This window comes from Protopterus annectens, chromosome 1.part2, assembly GCF_019279795.1.
Source record: "Protopterus annectens isolate FY-2018-M chromosome 1.part2, PAN1.0, whole genome shotgun sequence".
In the NCBI taxonomy this organism is placed as follows: Eukaryota; Metazoa; Chordata; order Ceratodontiformes; family Protopteridae; genus Protopterus; species Protopterus annectens.
This window is the reverse complement of record NC_056727.1, coordinates 939,906,800-939,927,216: the sequence shown is the minus strand read 5'-3', so window position 1 is coordinate 939,927,216 and position 20,417 is coordinate 939,906,800. Positions and strand designations below refer to the sequence as shown.

The following is a 20,417-nucleotide window of genomic DNA, read 5'->3' as shown; positions in this document are numbered from 1 at the left end:
GTTTCCTCTACACACTAGAAGCATTGGTGATGCTTATGATAAATATGCGTTAGATATGCTTCTGGATTCTGTGGTCACAACTATTGTGCAGGCCCTTAAAGAGACTGTTTTAGTTAGATGTACTGGTGGCCCCTATATTCACAAATACTGTGCAGGCCATTAAAGGGATTGCACACAACTGAGCTGTTCCAAGATACAGATAAAAGTATTCAATTGTATGACTCACATTACCATCAGAACAATAGGTTCATAGGTGATTACTAGGCTAATGGCACTAGAGTCTTTACAAGCCTAGCCAATAATACCCAGGATATGATGATATTATATCTTAATTCTCCAGATAATGGGATAGTATCAGGGTAGTGGGTCTTTGGGTGTTGGAGTCCTGAGTCATTTTACAGACTGCCTCTGTCCATAAGGGGTATGGCTAGTACCCTGGGAGTGAATTTACAGTTTTCCATCTAAATATCCAAATTCTTTTTTAAAGAGAGTGAGGGATGGCAATTGTTTTATAAACATGGGAAATTTATTCCACAGACTATGTAGACTTTGGGATATGAATCTGTCTCTCCAGCAAGTTCTATTAAAGTCCGAAATAAAGTTTAGGTCCATGGAATATGTAACCTTGTATAATTTTTCTTGCAAATATGTAACATTTTAATCTGGGCTGGATCAAAGAATGCCTTGTAGGTCAGGCATAAGTCCCCCTCTCAGTAAATGATATGAGATGGAGTAAAGGGATAGGGCCTTTAGTCTGTCTACATAAGACATGTGCCTTAAGCTTTGTATGTTTTTATTCATAAACCTCTGGGGCCACTCCAGTTGGTGTAAGTGTCTGGTTAGGTACATGCAGAAGGAGCATTGTGCTCGATTATGGGCCAGATGAGGGCCAAGTACAATGGCAGTATGACTTCCTTTAATCTCGATACCATTCCTTTACTTATAAGCTGAGCCACACAGAAGAATTTCTTCAATACAGTAGCTCTCTGGTGGTCAAAGTTTAGGTTACTATCTATCTGTGTTTCTAGGTCTCTCACCACTAGGTCTACTTTTAGCGGTGTGCTATCAGTATCATAATTTCCAGGGATATCTGATTTAATGAAGGGTATGATTACGCATTTTTAGCATTTAGTCTCAGACCATGGATTTGGCACCAGTCATTTTGTCATTTTTAAGCCTGTTTGTAGGATGTCAACATCATTTGGGGATTCAATGACTGCACCCAGCTTACAGTCATTGGCAAACTTGGTGAACCAGACAGGTACCCCAACACTGGCCTTCACTTCAGAGAAGTATATATCAAACAGGAGGGGTCCTAGCATTGAGCCCAGTGGGACACTGCTAGTAACAGATTTCTTATTGGAAGACAATTCACCTATCCAGACAACATGTGTCCTGTCAGTGAGACATTTGGCTAGCCATCTGATGATATAGGGGTTTATGCTAACTCAGTAAATTTATCTATAATCTGTGAGTGGGGGATTGTGTCAAAAGCTTTGGCCAGGTCTAGGTAAGCGGTGTGTACCATTTTACCATCGACCATTTCCCTGGTGACTTTCTTGAAGAAGTCCACCAGACTGAACAGGCAAGACCTCCCTTTGACAAAGCCAAATTGGGTCTGGCCAAGTGTTTGGAGAATTCCTATGTCATTACTGATCAGGTACATCATAATTCTCTCCATGGTATTGCAGATAAGACTGGTAAGGCTTATAGGTCTGTAGCTCCCCCTGAGTCAGTTGATGGCCCCACCTTGTGCAGAGGAATGACTGTTATAGTCCCCCATTCCTCTGGGACAAAGCCTGTTTGGAAACTGTAGTTAAAGAGGGTTTCTAGTGGCCCTGATAGAGTCTGTTTTAAGCTTTTTAAGAAACATCCTGGGATGTTGACGGGACGCATGGAGGCTGTGTTTTTCACTTTAGCATGTGCAGTAAGGACTTGTTCCCTCATAATGAATGGTAGGGGAGGGTGGTTGTGGCTATCTCTTTGGGTGTTTTAAGAAGTGATGGGGAGGAGAAATTTGAAGTGAACTTGTTTGCCAGAGAGTTTGCTATAGTTTCAGGCTGGGTATAAGTGTTGCTGTTCCTGATTAACTTGGCACATTGTTGAGCATTTTTCCTGAGGTTATGAACATAATTTAAAAAAAAGCCTTATTGTTATCTTTCACCTGGGAGGCTATCTTTACCTCATAATTTGTTTTGGCAGATTTGAGCAACTCTCTAATTTGTTTGTTTAGAATGGTGAGTGTCTTTTTGCACTGTTTTCTCTGTTACTTCTTGGCTTTAGAGAGATTTATTTCTTTTGTTGAATAGCCTATTTATGCTAGGGGCTCACCAGGGTGGTTTATTTTTGCCAGTAATCATAGGTTTGACTCTGACAGATACTGCCTCTTCAATGCAACTCTGAATGTGGTTTTACAGTGCTTTTGTGTACAGCTCAAAAGAAGCTTCAGTGTCATCCAGGTTTGGAGGGGCTTGGAAGTTGTCACTTAGTTTGAGATAATCGACCTTAGCAAAATTCTTAACAGGTGTGGAGTTAGATGGGGGTTCTAGGTTAGTTTTAATACTAAAGTAGATCATTCTTTGGTCTAATCTTACCAGGAAGGAGTTATTGCATGGGAGGGAGTAACATCCCCCCATGTTTGTGAGTACTAAGTGTGATGCCCCATGCACTGGCCCAGTAATCAAGGAGCCTCAATCCTCACCACTGGCAACAGTGAGGGATGTACACAATGGGAGGATGATAAGTACACACACAGTAAAGTACAATATTCCTTAAGAGCACACAGAGTTCACAGTCAGTCTGGGGCTGGTTTCTGTCTCTTTCTCCACATCTCTAGTAAGAGTCTCCACTGGCACAGCTATAGGGTTAAAATCTCAGCTGAGTGGTCAAGCCAAAACCTCCAGCACCCTCTCTGTCCAACTAGTGCTTTGTCTCCCTGCCCAAGACAACTTACTGCTGGCATTTTGCCATTCCCACTTACTGGATCTCCTATCTTTTGTTCCCCCACCTTGCCTCTGTGGACATCTATATGCTATATTACCCCACTGGATGCATTTATAACATTTAACCCTTTGTCCTGGGTGTATACATGAATTAGTGGCTTCTCCTGGCTACTGGCAGACTCTGTTGGGGCTGTCTGGGCTGCCCACCATGGGTTCGCTTAGACCCATGAAAAGCACTGGGTGCCCTGCCCTGTGCAGTGATGCCGTGATTGCTAGGTATAGGTCTCCCTTCTTCCCCAACTCATCTAGAGTATTGCATTGTCTATCGGCTAAGCAGGTCCTCAGGCAAAGTGCTAAGGGCTTGTTCCATCACCAAAAGGTCTGTCAGCCTTCCAAAAGTGGTGACCTGACATCCACTCCCCCACCTATTAAAATAAGTGCTTAGTTCCGTAACATATTCACACACACTTTCATCTGCCTTGCATCTACGCTCATGAAACTTTTTCCTATAAGCTTCAGGTGTTAACTTAAAACATTCTAGCAAACACATTTTGTCTATATTATAATTTAAACAATCAGTATCAGACAGTTTAGGAAATTGCAGTTACAGCTTTACCATGGAGTAAGGGGGGTCAGGAATTGTACCCAGAGCCCTTGGGCAACATTATACTGTTTACATACCCTTTCAAACCTATGAATGAAACTATCAAAAATTTCGCCCTCTGTAAATTGTGGAAGAAATTTACTGACATTTGTTACCTCTGGGGTTCAGTTACTCCCTTCCCCATTACCTCCATGACTCTGGAAAAGAGGCAGCATCTCCTGTTCATGTTGCCTCTGCTCCTCATTCTCCTCAGCCTCCAGATGTCTCAATCTTTCTGCTGCTTCTATTTCCAAATGCTTGGCCTCCAACTCAAGTCTTTTTAACTCCGGACGGATTTTTAAGTCCTGCGTGGAAAGGCTGAGCTTTCCATGTTCTGAGAGTTGTACATCTCCATGGCCAGTCTGATTGTCCTTCTGGTTACTATTCTGTGATACAGCTGTGACTAAAGCTGCAATCATGTCTGCTTTAGTCAGGCTGGCATGCACCAGTCCTTTAACCGGGCACATCTCAGCCAACTGGTTCCTTGTCAGCATGCCATACTCCTCTGCTGACATGCTTGCCTGCTCTCCCTGACTAACTAAGCTAATAAAAAAAATAAAACAATTGTGATATGAGCTCTGAATGTTCACTGCATGGCTGATTGAGAGTACAAACACCTACAGTGACCACTGTACACAGGCTACAGAAATTCAATATACACATCATTACAAGCCAATTAATATGTGATGTGGCTAACTCACCACTGTCAACCAATTAATATGTGATGAGGATATCCCGCCACTGCCACCAATTAATATGTGATGCCCCTGTACTGGCCTAGTAATCAGGGAGCCTCAATCCTCACCACTGGCAACAGTGAGGGACATACACAATGGGAGGATGACAAGTGCACACACAGTAAAGTAAAATTTCCCTTAAGAGAACACAGAGATCAAAGTCAATCTTGGCTGGTTTCTGCCTCTTTCTCCAGATCCCCAATAAGACTCCCCACTGGCACAGCTATAGGGTTAAGATCTCAGTCGAGTGGTCATGCCAAAACCTCCAGCACCCTCTCTGTCGAACTAGTGCTTCGTGTTTCTGCCCAAGTAGCTGACACGCACACACACACACACACACACACACACACACACACACACACACACACACACACACACACACACACAGACTTTCAGATTTGATTTTTATACAAACACACAGGCACCCCTGGGGAAGGCTGGCACAGGTTTACTAGCTATGCCCCTTCTGCCCAGACTATAAGGTAGTTATCACAGCCACCAACCACCAATTATCAGCTATTATAAAGGGCCTTTGAAAGGGTAACCAATCCTACTGTGTAATGTTACTATTATCCAAATGGTAAGTGTGACCAAGACCAAGGGTATTTAGAAGTGGCCTATACAGTGTCACCAAATACATATGCAAGTATTCTAAGAGCTTAAACATCTCTAAACAAACCAGCCACAATTAAAAGGTTTAAATATATTTAATAATAAATAAAAGAACAAGACAATACTCAAACAACACAGTAACTACAGAGTTCAGAATCACAGGAAATATTTTAAAACAACATTGTAGACAGTCTTAAATAAATACAGAAAACATCTAAACTTATCTTTACTAAATTCCTATCTATATCTAAACGATACTGTGTCCTAAATAACTTACTTACAGAGCAAGACAATGCAGATGGTGGATGTTTCTAGGTCCAAGACAAGCTATAAAATACCCAGTCTTTGAGAGAGTTTTTAAATTAATAACATTACTGCTGGGTTAACTCAGATGGCATCACTCTTTGTCACCTGACTTTAGTTCCGAGGCTAAACAGATGCTTAGAACTGAACACCTCTGTGTCAAAAATACATATCTCTTAGAAGTGTGCAGCTGCTAGAAAGTGATAGAGCAAATAACACTTTTACATCTGAAACCTAGCAATTATTTCTGTTTCAAGACAATAGGAAAACCTCTATCTCTAGACATTGTATCTGCTTGGCGCACTGAAACTGAGATAACCCAGTCTTAAAACACTTTACTTTTCAACTTAATTTCTTGAAGTTTTGCAAGTTAATTCTATATGTTCCAGCTTCTACTATTAAAACATACATTTACACAGGTATATATACATTTCTGTTCTTTTTCAGTAGGGTACACTGTGGTTACATTCTTGAAGCTCAGTACATAACTTACAGTTCTCTTCCATTTGTAGGACAAGCATATGAATCATATTACTATTCACAAATGACGCATGATTATTTACAAAATTCCAGATAGCTTGGCTGGCAGTGTCACAGTTCTATATAAATCATATTAATATTTTCAAGTGACAGATAATTATTTACAACTTACCAGATAGCTGGGCTGGCAGTATCACAATATGTCTAGGATATTTGTACCCATAGCTGGGGAGCTAACTAGTTGCCCCAGGGTATTTGCATTTATGAAGTCCAAAAACCACTGAACAAGTAAATTATGGGTCATATAAGTCTCTCCATGTATGGAAAGGTAGTTGAAGTCACCCATAAGTATGGTGTTAAGCTGAATGTTAAGAGATTCCAGTAGGTTTAGGCAGCAGGTGTGATTTTCCACATTCACATTAGAGGACCTGTAGTTAGCAAGAATATGATAGAGGTTGACACTTATGGTTAGTTGGGCATGAAGAAACTCAAGCAAGTCATGTTATTGGACCAGCCTAGCAGCATACTTGTCCTTTATGAACACTGAGACACCTTCTCCCTTTGTTTTATCCTAAGCTGAGGGGGGGGGGGGGTTGAACGCATGAAATGTAACTGTAGCCTTTGATAGCAAGAGTTTTCCATGAATCTGAACCATGCTTCCATAACTGCACATATGTGTGCATTCTCCAGGGTGGGACATGCTTCCAGGGAGTACAGTTTTTATTTAAACTCCTGGTATTGAGCAGCAGTAACTTTAGGAAGTCACAAGTGATTTTTGTTATGTTGGAGAGTTTAACAACTTTGCACGGCCAAAAAAAAGGCAATGTAGGGATAGATGATGTTTTTGTCAGTATCCAGAAGTCAAGTGGTGACAAGTGCAAACCATCTGTGGCAAAGCATTGTGGTTTGTCAATCATGTCTCCCCAGGCTGACATATATTAAATCCCCTTGTTATGACAGCAGCCAGTTGTTGAAGTCAGTCATTTTTTGCTGGTATTGTGGCATCACCATTGGTGAAGGTAGGATGCTACTCAAGGCTTGATTCATACCCAGCTGGGATACATATTCAGAGTACTCCAACACATCTCCCTTCATATTCCAGTAAGGTACATCTTAAGTTGTTTATACCCACATGGACTATGACTGTATCATACTGGTACTTGTAGTTTAAAGACCTAAATGCATGCATGATCTGGCAGATCCTGGCTCCAGACACATGGCTCATTGTGATTTTCTCCTTGTTTAGCCTGGTAAGGGGGGCATCAGTATGTCTTACAATAAATTCCTCAATAACTAGAATGTTTGGCTATGTGGTGTATTGCCTTATGGGGTTGAAAGTGGGGCTACAATGATTTTCAGAATTATATTTTGTGTGAGGTACTGTCTCTTTTGAGAGTGCATAGCACCCCTGAGAAATGCTTTTAGCCAGTCTTGGAGTTTTGGGTAGATTATAAGTGAGTACCTCCACATAAGTGGGTCCATGTGCTTATTCCTTAGTGTCAGTATTGAGTGTTTTGGGTGTAACACTGACAATGTGGTTTGCATTTTTCATGTGTGGATGTGAGAGCTTTGCCTCAATGACACTGTGTACCAATGACACTGTGTACCTACAGCTCACATACGCTATGTTTGTCTGTTTTAAAATTAAATAGTTGTCAGTGAACACGAGGCAGTTAATACATTGCCTCAGGATGTCCATATCCACTAGGCCAGAAACAGAGATGACAGGGAAGCACCTATCCATTATACCAGATTCTTAGTAAATGGGAAGGAGTAGGAGACAGTCACTTAAAGGTCTAAGTGAGAGCATTTAGTAGTATACTATTAGATGACCTGCAGTGGTGCTGTCCTCTATGGAATCTGAGAGCTCTTTCAGCAGCTATGAACAGTGGGAGAATATGGAGAGCATTTCCTATACAGGATTTTAAACTGGAGTGGTTTGCTTATATACAAGGCATGGGTAACTGGTTTTGAGCTCAAGTGCAGTAACAAATTCATCAATAAATTCAGCACAGAAGTGTTAAACCACATTGAGATAGAGCAAGTGAAAAGAAAACGTATATCAGATTTGTGGATCCACAGATGTTTTTAGAAGCAATCCAAGGTCTTGTAGTCATAGCTGCTCAAGCTAGGAACAGGGAAGCTCTGAAGTAATGATCACAATATCACAAAAAAATGTAAGACTTTTATACCAGCAACATGAAAGCCTTTTATACAGTTACACCCCCAAGCCAATTAGATAAACATACAATAATCCTTCCACCAGCAGTTCCCAACTCAGATGGATTGAATAACCCTTCTGCTCCCATCAGAAAAAAAAAACATCTTAATTTAAAACAAACTGGATTTGAGCTTAGGTCCAGTAACAAATGCCTTGCAACAAAAGGCAGACCTGCAGTATTAGAAATCCTTGGAAATAAGTTCACAAACCATGAGAAATGTTCGTTAATACAGAAAAAGTACACAATCATAGGATAACTTCTACAAACACAGAAAAAACTTTGCAAAACTTAGAAATATTTTGGCAAACTCAGAACAGCTTTTGCAGTATTGGAGGAGGTTAGAAAATGTCAGAATACTGTTAAAATGACCTAAGAGCAATACAGTAAGAAACAGATTGTGTTTAACAAGTGCAGACTGAAAAAAGTGTAGGCAGAAAAACAGTGATAAATTCAACAAAATCAATAAATGCAGCACAGAAGTGTTAAATAACACTGAGATATATAGAATAAGTGCAAAAAAATATATATGTATATGTATATATATGGTTCCCATTCAGAAGCCTGAAACATCATAAGCCTGAAAATCAAAATCCTGAAACCAAAAGCCTGAAAATTCAGAATCCTGAAAACTCAAAATCCTGAAAGCCCAAAATCCTGAAAGCCCAAAATCCTGAAACTCAAAATCCTGAAAACACAAATAATGCTAATATGTCACTATAAAGACACTAATATCTACCAACTGACCCTGACCCTAACCCTAACCCTAAGGTCCGTCACTATTGCACACTCACCTGAGCCGCGCCCTAACCCTAACTCACTTAAACCGCCTCTAACCCCAATATTTGTCACTATTGCATACATGCCTAACCTGCCCTAACCCTAACTCACTTAAACCGCCCTAACCCTAACATAAAACCAACCGCACACTTACCTGACCCCAACGCATGACCTAACACCACAGGGCTAACAATAGCAAAGCCACAATGACATCAGTATGTCTATTTTGTGTTTTCAGGATTTTGAGTTTCAGGATTTTGGGCTTTCAGGATTTTGGGCTTTCAGGATTTTGAGTTTTCAGGATTCTGAATTTTCAGGCTTTTGGTTTCAGGATTTTGATTTTCAGGCTTATGATGTTTCAGGCTTCTGAATGGGAACCATATATATATATATATATATATATATATATATATATATATATATATATATATATATATATACTTATATTGGCTTTGCAGGTCCACAGATGGTTTTAGAGGCAATCAAAGGTCTTTTAGTCACAGATATCCAAGCCAGTCACAGGAAAACTCTGAATAAATAAGCACAGTCTCACAAAAATGTAAGGATTTTATACCAGGAGGATGAAAGACCTTTACACATTTAAGCCCTCAGGCCAATCAGATAAACACACAATAACCTTCAACTAGCAGTTCCCAACTTGGATGGGTTGAATCAGCCCTCTGCTCCCACCAGAGTGCAGGAAAACCCCCTTAATGTAAAACAAACTGTTTTGAGCTCAAGTGTAGTAACAAATGCTTTGCAACAAAAGGCAGAGCTTCCTGCAGTGTCAGAAATCCTTGGAAATAAGTTAACACACACTGCAAAATGTTTACAAATACCTAAAAACATGTGCAAATGCAGAATAGCTTCTATAAATACAGAAAAACTTTGGAAAACTTAGAAATACTTTGGCAAACTCAGAACAGCTTTTGCAATATCAGAGGAGATTAAGAAATATAAGAATACTTTTGAAACGACCTAAGACCAGTACAGTACAAAGAGATGATATTTGTTTAACAAGTGTGGGTTGCAAAACAGTAATAAATTCAACCAATTCAATAAATACAGCACATAGCACTGAGATATTAGAGCAAGTGCAAAAAAAAAAAAAAAAAAAAAAAAAACAACAAAAAAAAAACTTATATCACAATCTAAAGTCTCATAGTCATAGATGTCCAAGCCAGGCACAGAGAAGCAGTGTCATGCACAATTATTGTACAGAACTGTGTTTTATGTTTATGAATACATGGGCTTAGCAACACTATAGAAAGAAAAAGTGAAAACAGTAGTGGCGACTATACCTGTACCACTAAAAAAAAAATCTTAGAATATAATCTAAAATACATACCCACCAATAGCTTCTTTGGTGACTAAACTCAAAATCATCTACTCTAAGAAGTCTCATATTCATTCTGTCATCAACTAAAAGATCATTCTGTAAAATAGACACTGTACTTTGAATTCCCTTTTGTAACACATTAGAAATAGCTGAATATTGTCTTCCTTCTTATCCCAACTCATGGATCATCTAACTGATCTCTTGAATATCACTGTTACCTTTCTTACATTTAGTACCAAAATACTTTGTAATTATCTACCATTTTCTCTTAATACATATGTAAATGCTACAATTTGAACTATGTCATATACTTCATAGGTTAGTACTAGGCTAATTACCCTTGTGGGCCATTTCAAGCCTAGCCAATTACCCCATGTGAGAATCAAACCGTGCACCTTGTGTTCATGAGGTAAACACCTTAACCATTATGCCATTATTTAGCTACATAACTGCATTCCAGTTCCACTTAATGAAGTCCATGCCAAATAATATTTTTTCTGAACTCTACTAATATATATTGTTTGTGTTTCCTCGGACAAACACTTACTTGGCTAATAAACAAATAAATATTTAAGGGGGCATGAAGACAAAATATTTATATTGGTCTGATCCATTGGACTACTATACTCTGAATTTGAGTTTGAGGCAGAACGATTTTGGTAGGGTTGTAAAAGAAGGAGTTTATCTTTTAGAAAAGCTAAGTTTATGCATTGATTTTCCAAGTCTGTCTGATAAACCTTGGGAGGAAATTAGCTTTTCCATTTTCCAGAAGTAATGTTTAAGGAAATGTGGGCCATTACTATATTAAATTGTATGATATCAGCAGAAAATGTCTCACATCTTAACAGAATTTCCAGGCAGTAACATACAGCAATGTTAGCTGGATTTTTCTATATATTATAGTATTCAATTAAACAAAGTAGATCACATTCTAGAGGTGTACATTTTTAGAATATGCACACATGTACATCTTCCAGATTTCTACATCTCTTGCAGTCAGCATAGTATCCTTCTATCAGTTTCCTTGGCTCTGATGTGTGTGGTTGGGTTCTTGAAGCCAGGAGTTAAAAGCTATAGGCTTACCAAGGACTGCACCCAGTTACTGATCTAACTACAGTGCTCTGACTTGGTCTTTATTATAAGATAGCTAGCCTGAAAGCTCATCTTAAAGAAATGTTCTCCAAATGTGTCTCATTTAGTAGACCATTAGTATATTTAGGAAATAATTTTTTGGAATCAACCTATTTTCCTAAAAGTTGGAAAGCTTTTATGTATTGAGATTCTGTTTATTGCACAACACTGTTGTCAGCAAGTTCTCAAAAAAGTCACACTCATTGTGCCTCTGGAGTTTTAGATATTGAATCAGTTAAGAAACAAGTATTACTTGACAATTTATATATGTAGACGAGTCTGGCCAGCTGAGTCTCTATAATAAGTTAGCTGGATCTATAGGATATGACTCAACTAATTAGAAAGAGATGGAAGGATCAATACGTTAGAGTTGTCCTTGGTCAGAAATCGCAATTTAACTAAAATTAAAAGGAATATGAATTTCTGCTCATCAGCAGCATGTTGAAAAAAGAATATCCCCTACTATAGGAATGGAGTTCAGCCTGGGCTGAACTGATATATTTTCACTGAGACTGAAATTGGAGATACAGCCAAATTATTACATTGCTAAGTATTTACCTGTAACAGTTTACAGTATCTCTGATGACACTGACATGTCTTTCACAAATAGTTGAAAACAGTTCTATTTTGGGATCTTCTAAAATGTCTTGGTCCTTAAGGACTTCTACAAATAGCCTTGATAGGGGAATAGACAGAACCCTTTATTGGTGCACCTGGTCATGCTAAAGGCAGGAGACTCAGTTTCTATACAATAAGTAATCTTGTCAGCACTTTGCGGCATTGGATGGAAATGCATTTAGTGTAATGGTGGCTGGACTGAAAATTTCCTGGATCTTTTACAAGAATTTTTATTTTAAAATGCTAAAAGTCTTTCCTATATCTAAAAATAAGGCTGTATGGTATATGGAGTGATTGAACTTGCTGAGTGTGAGAAAAGAGAAAGCCATAGTGGTCTAGTGATCATTCTCCTGTAAGGAACCCAATCTGAGCAAAAGAAATAAGTTGGAATATTTCTAGACGAAACATTGTTAAGACATACTTTTGGCTAATGTTTGAATGTCAGTCTGTAACAGTGAATTGGGTGGAAATCTGGAACAAAGTCCTTATTTAGACCCAGATTTTCCAGGCAGGTTACATCCGTTCATGGGAGGTAAGAAACTTATTTCAAAAACCTCCAGCTTCATTTCATTCAAGGGTCCAACCAGTAGAAGGGGGCCTTTTATTTTGCATACATTATTGGCAGGCACTTGTTTCCTGGGATTTTTTGCTGGTAAAATTTTGAATTACAATTAAAGTCTCACCTCATTCAACAGGGTATTCAGGATTACTACAGTTATCAGTAATGTGGGAGTAAAAGTGCTTAATAGGATACCAAGTTCTAATAACTAGTGGGGACTGAGAAGGATTTATATAGAGAAATATTAAACTTTATAAATTCATTCATTCATTCTATCTATGAGATCATGTGCATGTGTCTTATTAGCAAACTATTTAGGGAATAAATCTGCCTGGATATCTAGTTTTGAGTCTAACTTGTCTATACAATCACAATATCCCTGTCAATTTACTCCTAGCATGGCTTACAGTATACCAGCTTTATATGCTATGAAATGTTTTTAGTTGTTCCTCTTTAAGGTCATTTACTTGTGCTACCTGATTAATCTTGTCAGGGACTAGAGGCTTACCTACTAGGCTATTTTCTTTAAAATAGCCATTTAAATTCCTTTATCTACATGTTTGACTTACTAAATGTATAACTGTCCTTTAGTAAGAATGGACCAAGCCTTCAGAAAGCTAGAACTAACTATTTCAATATACTAGCACTGGTTGTCATGATCAGAAGTAAACTGTTGATGTATACTAGAGGCTAGAACAATGTCTAAAAAAGTAGTTATCAGAAGAAAATATCCATGTGCCCTCCTGGGCAAAATATGTGATTCTCTGGTTTCTGAATGAAGGGTCCTCAAAGCATCAGAGATGTTGAAAATGTTCAAACAGGAAACAGGCTCTTGATGCTTGGCCATTGTGGACTTCACTATGTCCCTAGCAATATCAAGAATTTAATCTAATATAGTATTGTCCTTACCATCAAATGCCATTAGTCACCATATCTCTGTGGTTTGGGTGTGTTAGTGGTACAGTACCACTTCCCCATAGTACTTGCTTCTTTGGTTTGATTCCTGGCTACAGTGCTTTATATTTGGTGACTGCACCTTGTCTCTCTGTCAAAGTAGGTTTTCACCAGAATCTTCTCTTTCCTCCAACATCTCAAAGGCATTCTGATACAGGTGATCTACATTTTCCATAGGTGTGTATAAGGTATATGTGTGTGTGTGTGTGTGTGTGTGTGTGTGTGTGTGTGTGTGTGTGTGTGTGTGTGTGTGTGTGTGATTTAGTATGTGGGCGTATCTTGTGATGGACTGATGGTCAGCACTCTTCCACAGGACTGGTTCTCTGTCTTATGTCTGTTCATGGCAGGTGCAGAGGAGCTGCAGCTACCATGTGACCCTGAATAGGTTAATGGTGGCATCATTAAATTAATGAATTAAAAAATCATGGTGCTATTGCTAAACAGCCTTTCAGGTGCTGGAATTTTGTGACTGAAAATGACTAACAACTGTAAACTTAAGTAGTACAGAAAGTTTCCAGTACCTGGTTATCATCGCCTGCCTCTGCACTTACTGATGATTTTCCAAGCTAAGGATTTTTTTTATCAAAATCAAAATGCCATTGTTTTTTCTGCTGCTTTTGTTAAATGCACCAGAAGCAAGACATTTAACTAAAAGTTTAGATATTTCTCCTGTCTTTAACATGGTTTACTGTAAGAGGTAAACATCATCATAAGCTTGCCCAATTCTCTTACAGACTTTACATTTTTTAGTGAGGAACTGCTGTGAAGCTGGTACTGTATTAACAACTTAACAGGAAAGGAATACACTGTCCCTTGTCTGGGACTGACAGAACAACTATGAACTTACTATTGTCTCTCCCTTTTTTAATTTCTCTAAATCTTTTGGGCTTCTAATACCATGATAGGAATGGACCCCATTCCTAAGTCAAAGTATGATTAAAGTTCATGAAATTAGTATTGTTCACTCTTTGATGTCAGCCAAAAGTGGTCTTCGAAGCACCCACAACATGCCCAGTAATGATTCCTTCTGCAATTCGTACAGAGTTACATGTATTGGTAACATCTCTAAATATGATTGTAGACTGTTCTATATAAGACCCATTGCTCCTACTACTATTGGAACTATCTGGGTATCTTTTTTTCCACATTGCTCTCATTTCTGCTTGCAAATCCTGATATTTTATAACTTTGTGTCTCTCTGTATGGAGGACACTGTAGTCACTGGGTGTGGCAATTTCAATGATCAATGCTATTTTTGTCTTCTTTTCTTGGACCACTATATCTGGTTTTCTAGCATCTATCTTTTGAACTGTTGGCAGTGGATGATCCCATGTGATGTAGACCATCATTTTTTTATGATGCTTTGTGGCTCATTTTCAGTGTTTTTCAGCCACTTCAATAGTGTAATGTTTGCACAATCCCCAATGCAACAGTCTTGCCACATTATTATGCCTTTCAGTATAAAGTCCTTCTGCCATTTTTATGTCACAACCAGCAATGAGTTGTGCGACTGTTTCTAATTCGGTTTGACAAAACCTACATTTGTCTGTTTCTCCCACATGTTCAATCGACTTTGTAAACCAGCGTGTAACATAGTATTGTTCTGTATAAATACTTGTATATTCAAAAAAATCACCATAATGATGGCTTTCTAGTTGAAAAGAGTAACTGCTCTTGAGGGAAATGAGGTATGAGATTCCTTACTGGTCAGTGGTAGTTGCAAGCACATGTAGAGAGAGTGTGTCTGTGTGTGTGTGTGTGTGTGTGTGTGTGTGTGTGTGTGTGTGTGTGTGTGCCCTGGGTTCCAACTCAGACAAGAGTTCACATTTATCAATCATTGGCTTTAAAAGCTGTTAAGAAACTCCAGAGTGCCTTATTTTTGTTTTATGACTTCCATATCTATCAAGTTTATCCTGTACAGTTCAGTGATGGATGCTGTCTGTGTTGTAACAAGAAGCTCACTAATAACAACCTTAAAATTGCATAAAAGCTTTGTTATGTACTCTTGTAACATCATAAAGGTGTATAACAAGGTTATCTTTTGCTGATTTCTAAGTGTAATCCCCATTCTCCCCATATTACAAACACAATTATGTAGAATGTAAACACTGATACATACCTCCAAGGGGGAAGGTTAAGACACATCAGAGACTTTATCTCTGTTTACACTTTGACCCCACAGATATATCCTAAGTGGATAACACTTGCTATGTTGAGTTGTTGATCTTCTGTGAAGGCAGCAGGATTATTTCTGTGGTGCACACTGAGCCACTTAGGCAAGAGAGCTTAGGATGCATGAGATGTATAGGAGTACTAAGGAAAGAACAAATAAAGAAACTGGTAAGAACATTTGTTTATTTATGTATTTGTTTATTTATTTATTTTTAAGCAGATAAGTGCATTTATTGAAGGACCCTTTTCAGGCACATCTTAGACCTTTAGAGAAAGTATAACAGACATAAGCAAATATAGGCAGTATGAATTAAATGCAATGAGTTTCACTATTTACTATACAGAGTATAAAGTCTGTGTGGAGCAAAGTGAGGACACTAATACAGTCAAACTAATATAGTTAAAGAAGTTGCAACAGTGAAACAAGTAGCTGTGACTGTGTAACTTTTAATTATGTGAAACAGCAGGTGAAAATGGTAATAGACATAGGTAATGCAAGTTGAGTCTATATCTATGGCAATATTAATAATAGCTTGAAAGAATATACTTAATGCACAAATGTACAAATTATCATACAGTGGTAGCATAACAATTACTGGGTACAGATTAACGTAGTTGGGTTCACTGACTATGTTTTAGTCAGGTTTAACAAAACAACACATTTATTTGCTACTATTAGATGATCTTATAAATTGTTTAGAACTGCGGTTTCCCCATTTTTTTCTGGCAAATCATTACATCCTTCAGGGGCTATTTCAGCAAATGCTTTTTCAATCATAGCCTTGGTGAAAGAAAGTTTATGTAAAGACATACTTGATATCACAACATGCAGTTTTTATTTGCATTTTGTTATTAAGTAAGAGGCAGTAGCTATGATGTAAGGGCATTTAAAGGGAAGGTGGCTCTGTCTGTGACAGGAAAACAATTAATCTTTAATAAGGTTTCAAAATGATGTTCTGTACTGGGCCTTAAGTGAATACATTAATATTTTGCTTTCTGTTTGAACATTTGTGCTTTGATTTGAAAGTAAAGATGTCACAGGTAAGACAGTGGTAAACTAACAGCAATGGTCTGCCTGGCTTCTGCTCTATAAAGCTGTCAGATTTTATGAGTCGATTTAAAATGTGTTAGTACTGTATAGAACTGCACTTCAACATGTAGGAGAAAAGATAAGATCTGATCTCCAATCAGGCCAGGATATCTTTGGTGGGGTACTATGGATAACAGCTGTCCACTTAGGTCTGTAAAAGGGGGAGACTCATGTGGTAGTAGCAAGTTTATGTTTGGTATCTAGGAGCATTAGAGAAGATTTCTGAATGTTCTTACACTGCTTTTTTTTGCGGCCAATTCCAGATCATTTTTCAAGGCAGAACTAATATTGTTTTTGAACATCTGTCTGCTTTAGAGATGACTATGTCATCTGCATAAGCAAATAGCTTATGCTAGGCAATCCCCTGAAGAATCATTAATGAACAGTGAAAATAGAATGGGCCTAGAACAGAGCTTTATGGGACTCCTGTCTTTAGGGTAGTATTGTCGGTATGCAAGGTATTAGCAGAAGCAGTAAATGTCCTGTGCATTAGGTAGCCTTGTAGTAAAATGTCATGATTGACTGCTTAAAATGCTCTTTTTCTGATCTATGAAAACAGCACCAGTCAGATGACCCTTTCCAATGTTTGTGAATATCTCTTTTGTTAGGTAGTTTTGGACTGTCGATATTAAATTTGAGTCTAAATTCTTATTGTCTCTATGAAAGGATGACATTTTTTGAATGTAATCTAAAATTTGTCCATAAACCACTTTTTCTAGCATTTTTGGTAGGTGGTTAATCTTGGCTATGGGCCAGTAAGCATTGTCTTAGATAACAGTATTCCTGGCAATGGGTGAATCATAAAATTATTAAAACATTGTGGAATGGTTTGTGGGGTGTATGTCATAATGCTGGGAACTTAAAATGTTGAAAACATTTTTTACTCCAATGTTAAACAAATAGGGTGAGAGGGAGAAGCAAGCACCCTGACACACATTTATGAAACGGTACCGGTATATGTGTGTGTGTGTGTGTGTGTGTGTGTGTGTGTGTGTGTGTGTGTGTGTGTGTGTGTGTGTGTGTTTGTATATATATATATATATATATATATATATATATATATATATATATATATATATACATAGATATATATATATGTATATACATATATGGGTCTAGGTCTGTTGAGCGAAAGCTCATTTCAATGAAACTAAAACAGGTGAACACACTTTTGTGAAAGTGCATTTTTACCGAAAATGCACTTTCGCTAAAGTGAGCTCAAAAAAAACAAAACAAACAAAAAAAAAACATGACCGAATGGCTGTTGCTGAGATTGTGGTACAGTGGGGATAACATGCATTAACAGTAAAAATATACAATAGGACACTGAGGTATATATAATTTAACAAGTAATCAGCATGTCATATACATTATATATTACAGTCAGCATGTTAAGCTCACACTTATCTATTGAACATTCAGCATTGTTTTACAGTGTGCATATACAGTCACATTTTAATGTTAGCATTCAGATAGCAAATGAGGCATATCCATATTTTACCCAAACAGTCAAACCTTTGAGATCTGAAACTAGGAGATTATTAAAATAAAAAATTTTGTGAGGGTGGCTCAATGCCTATGGTGTTTGCCTTACAAACACAAGGTGCAGGGTTTGAGTCTCAGAAGGGATAATTGGCTAGGCTTAAAAATGGCTTGCAAGGGCAGTTAGCTTAGTACTAAACTATGAACCTATACTTGTTCACTTTCAAAAGAGGGGGAACTTAATAATGGGACTGGTATAAAGGAAGGACCATTCTGCTGATAAACTTTCACTGAGATTTTGAAATATAGATGAGGTGATAGTCTGAATAAGAAGGGGGTTAATAAATGGGGTTCTTAAAAGTGCAAGACCATTTTGTTCCTAGGTGTGTTTTCCAAAGAGAATTTAAATGGGATATGTCAGTTCTGCTATATGCTGTGACTGAGTTCCAGCAATGTAAACAGGGTTAAAGCCAGTGACTGTTTTGAATTTTAGATTTTTGAGGGAATGCTAGGTGCTGATTCAGTGAGCACAGTTCTATGAGGGTGTACACTAGCTTAATAACTGGCTGGTGGCAGGGCAACTTTCTGTGGTATAGTGGATGTTGTGGGCAGTATTAAGGTGAGTGGAGGATAATATACTAAATAGCTCAAATCAGTTGAGGGATATGTTTAGTTAATATGGTTACGTTCAAACTTTGCAGTTTTATTAGAATATTGCTCCAGTTTGGTAAGCTGAGATGAATATAGGTTAGTAAAAGTAGATATGGCATGTAGGAGACAATATTATATATGCGAACATGGGAAAGATATCAGACTATACACAAAGCATCTAGAGTTACAAAGACATAAAATTGACAATAAAGCAAACATTTGTTTTTTGAAACTTGTTTCACAGATCACTCTTACAACAATCAAAAAATAAAAAGGATAATAAACATGAAACAAATACAGTGATTTTGCAAAAAGCAGTCGAATGTTTGGTAATATAGTTAATCCCTAAGGCCGCATATTCAAAAGATTTACAATTCTGGATAAAAACAGCTCCATATAATAAATGGTGTGCAATCTTACCAGGAAGTACTAAATACACAAAAACGTTTCAGCTAAGAAATCGTGCACTGCACAACCTTGGCTTCAAGTACTCATGGTGGGGCTCTATTAGGAAATGAAGCCTAGCTAGAATAACTGTATTAGATATTTAATAACCCCTGCAAGGTGGCATTCATCCTCAACAAAAGGACCAGCCTATGAGCATGTAAGTTATTTACTGTCTTGTTTGTGTAATGCAGAATTTCTTGCTCCATAAGAAATTTTAAGAAATAATTAAACCATTATGGGCACATACAGGAAGTACTCCGCTAAAGAAGAGTACTAAAATTAGGGCATCCCCACCCCACTGATTAATAATGTTCATGCAGAGCAGGGAAAGACTGCATGAAGACCTAGGTCACTTACACAGATGAGACCATATTCTGGTTGCATGCTGGATGATCATGCCTATGGCATCAGCCTGGACTGGGGCACTTCAATGTCTACAGAAATCTTCATTTGTTAACATGCTATCAAAACTGTCATTGTTGACAGACCCTCAGTACACCCTCATGTAAAACTAGTGGGTTGAGTCTATTAATTATGAGCACTTCAAGCAAGAAGATACCCTTCTGGCACAGGAATTGTGATTTCTAGATGAGCATAATTCAGGTTGATTTCTTTTATCCAAAGGCAAAGTCTTGTAGAGGAACTGTTACTAGATATTTCTTTTCTTTTGCATGACGCTAATGCAGGCACAACCTTTCTATCATTCCCATGTGGCTTTAGTTGTCTGTGTCTGGGAGACTACAAGCATTATAGCTATTCGGGCAATCTCTGTCCAGACAGGAATGTTTCCAGTTCTTCCACACTTTTGATAGTCATCATTTAATGTTTACCAGAGTAAAATAAGACTGCATATAACTTGGTAAGTGCATTAACAACCTAGTTTTCAAACTTTAATAGGGCATAAGGCATTTTCTTACTTGATATAGAAGGATAAGACGGTCTTGCACCAACCTCAAAGAACTTTCACTGACAACTTATATACAGGTTCTACATCAGAATAATAGCAAATACCATTTTTTCTTGGTAGTTCATGGATTTGTTCATTCAGTAATGAGGGTATTTGCTACAGGGAGACCTTGATACACATTTCATCGAACTTCTTCTGTTTGGAGGTGTTAAATGGATTTGATCTATGTAGTGGATTAATTAATCCAATACAAAACAAAGCTAGGTCCTTCAACTTCTTCTATAAGCCTAACATCCAATATTGATTCTTCACTCCTGTCTTCTGTTGTTTTTGCATATAAGACCTCAGATT

The 20,417-nt window shown here is 37.9% G+C and overlaps 1 protein-coding gene across 3 annotated transcripts in view; it reads right to left on the bottom strand.

The window, feature by feature from the left end:
- The window catches only part of LOC122792090 (gap junction beta-3 protein-like), a 431,372-nt gene that overhangs the window by 126,116 nt on the left and 284,839 nt on the right, over positions 1 to 20,417 (bottom strand). For all 3 annotated transcript variants that reach the window (XM_044059881.1, XM_044059880.1, XR_006363285.1), the window contains exon 2: positions 15,437 to 15,630. The gene's annotated coding sequence lies outside the window, so the exon portion shown is untranslated. The remainder of the gene's footprint in view (positions 1 to 15,436; positions 15,631 to 20,417) is intronic.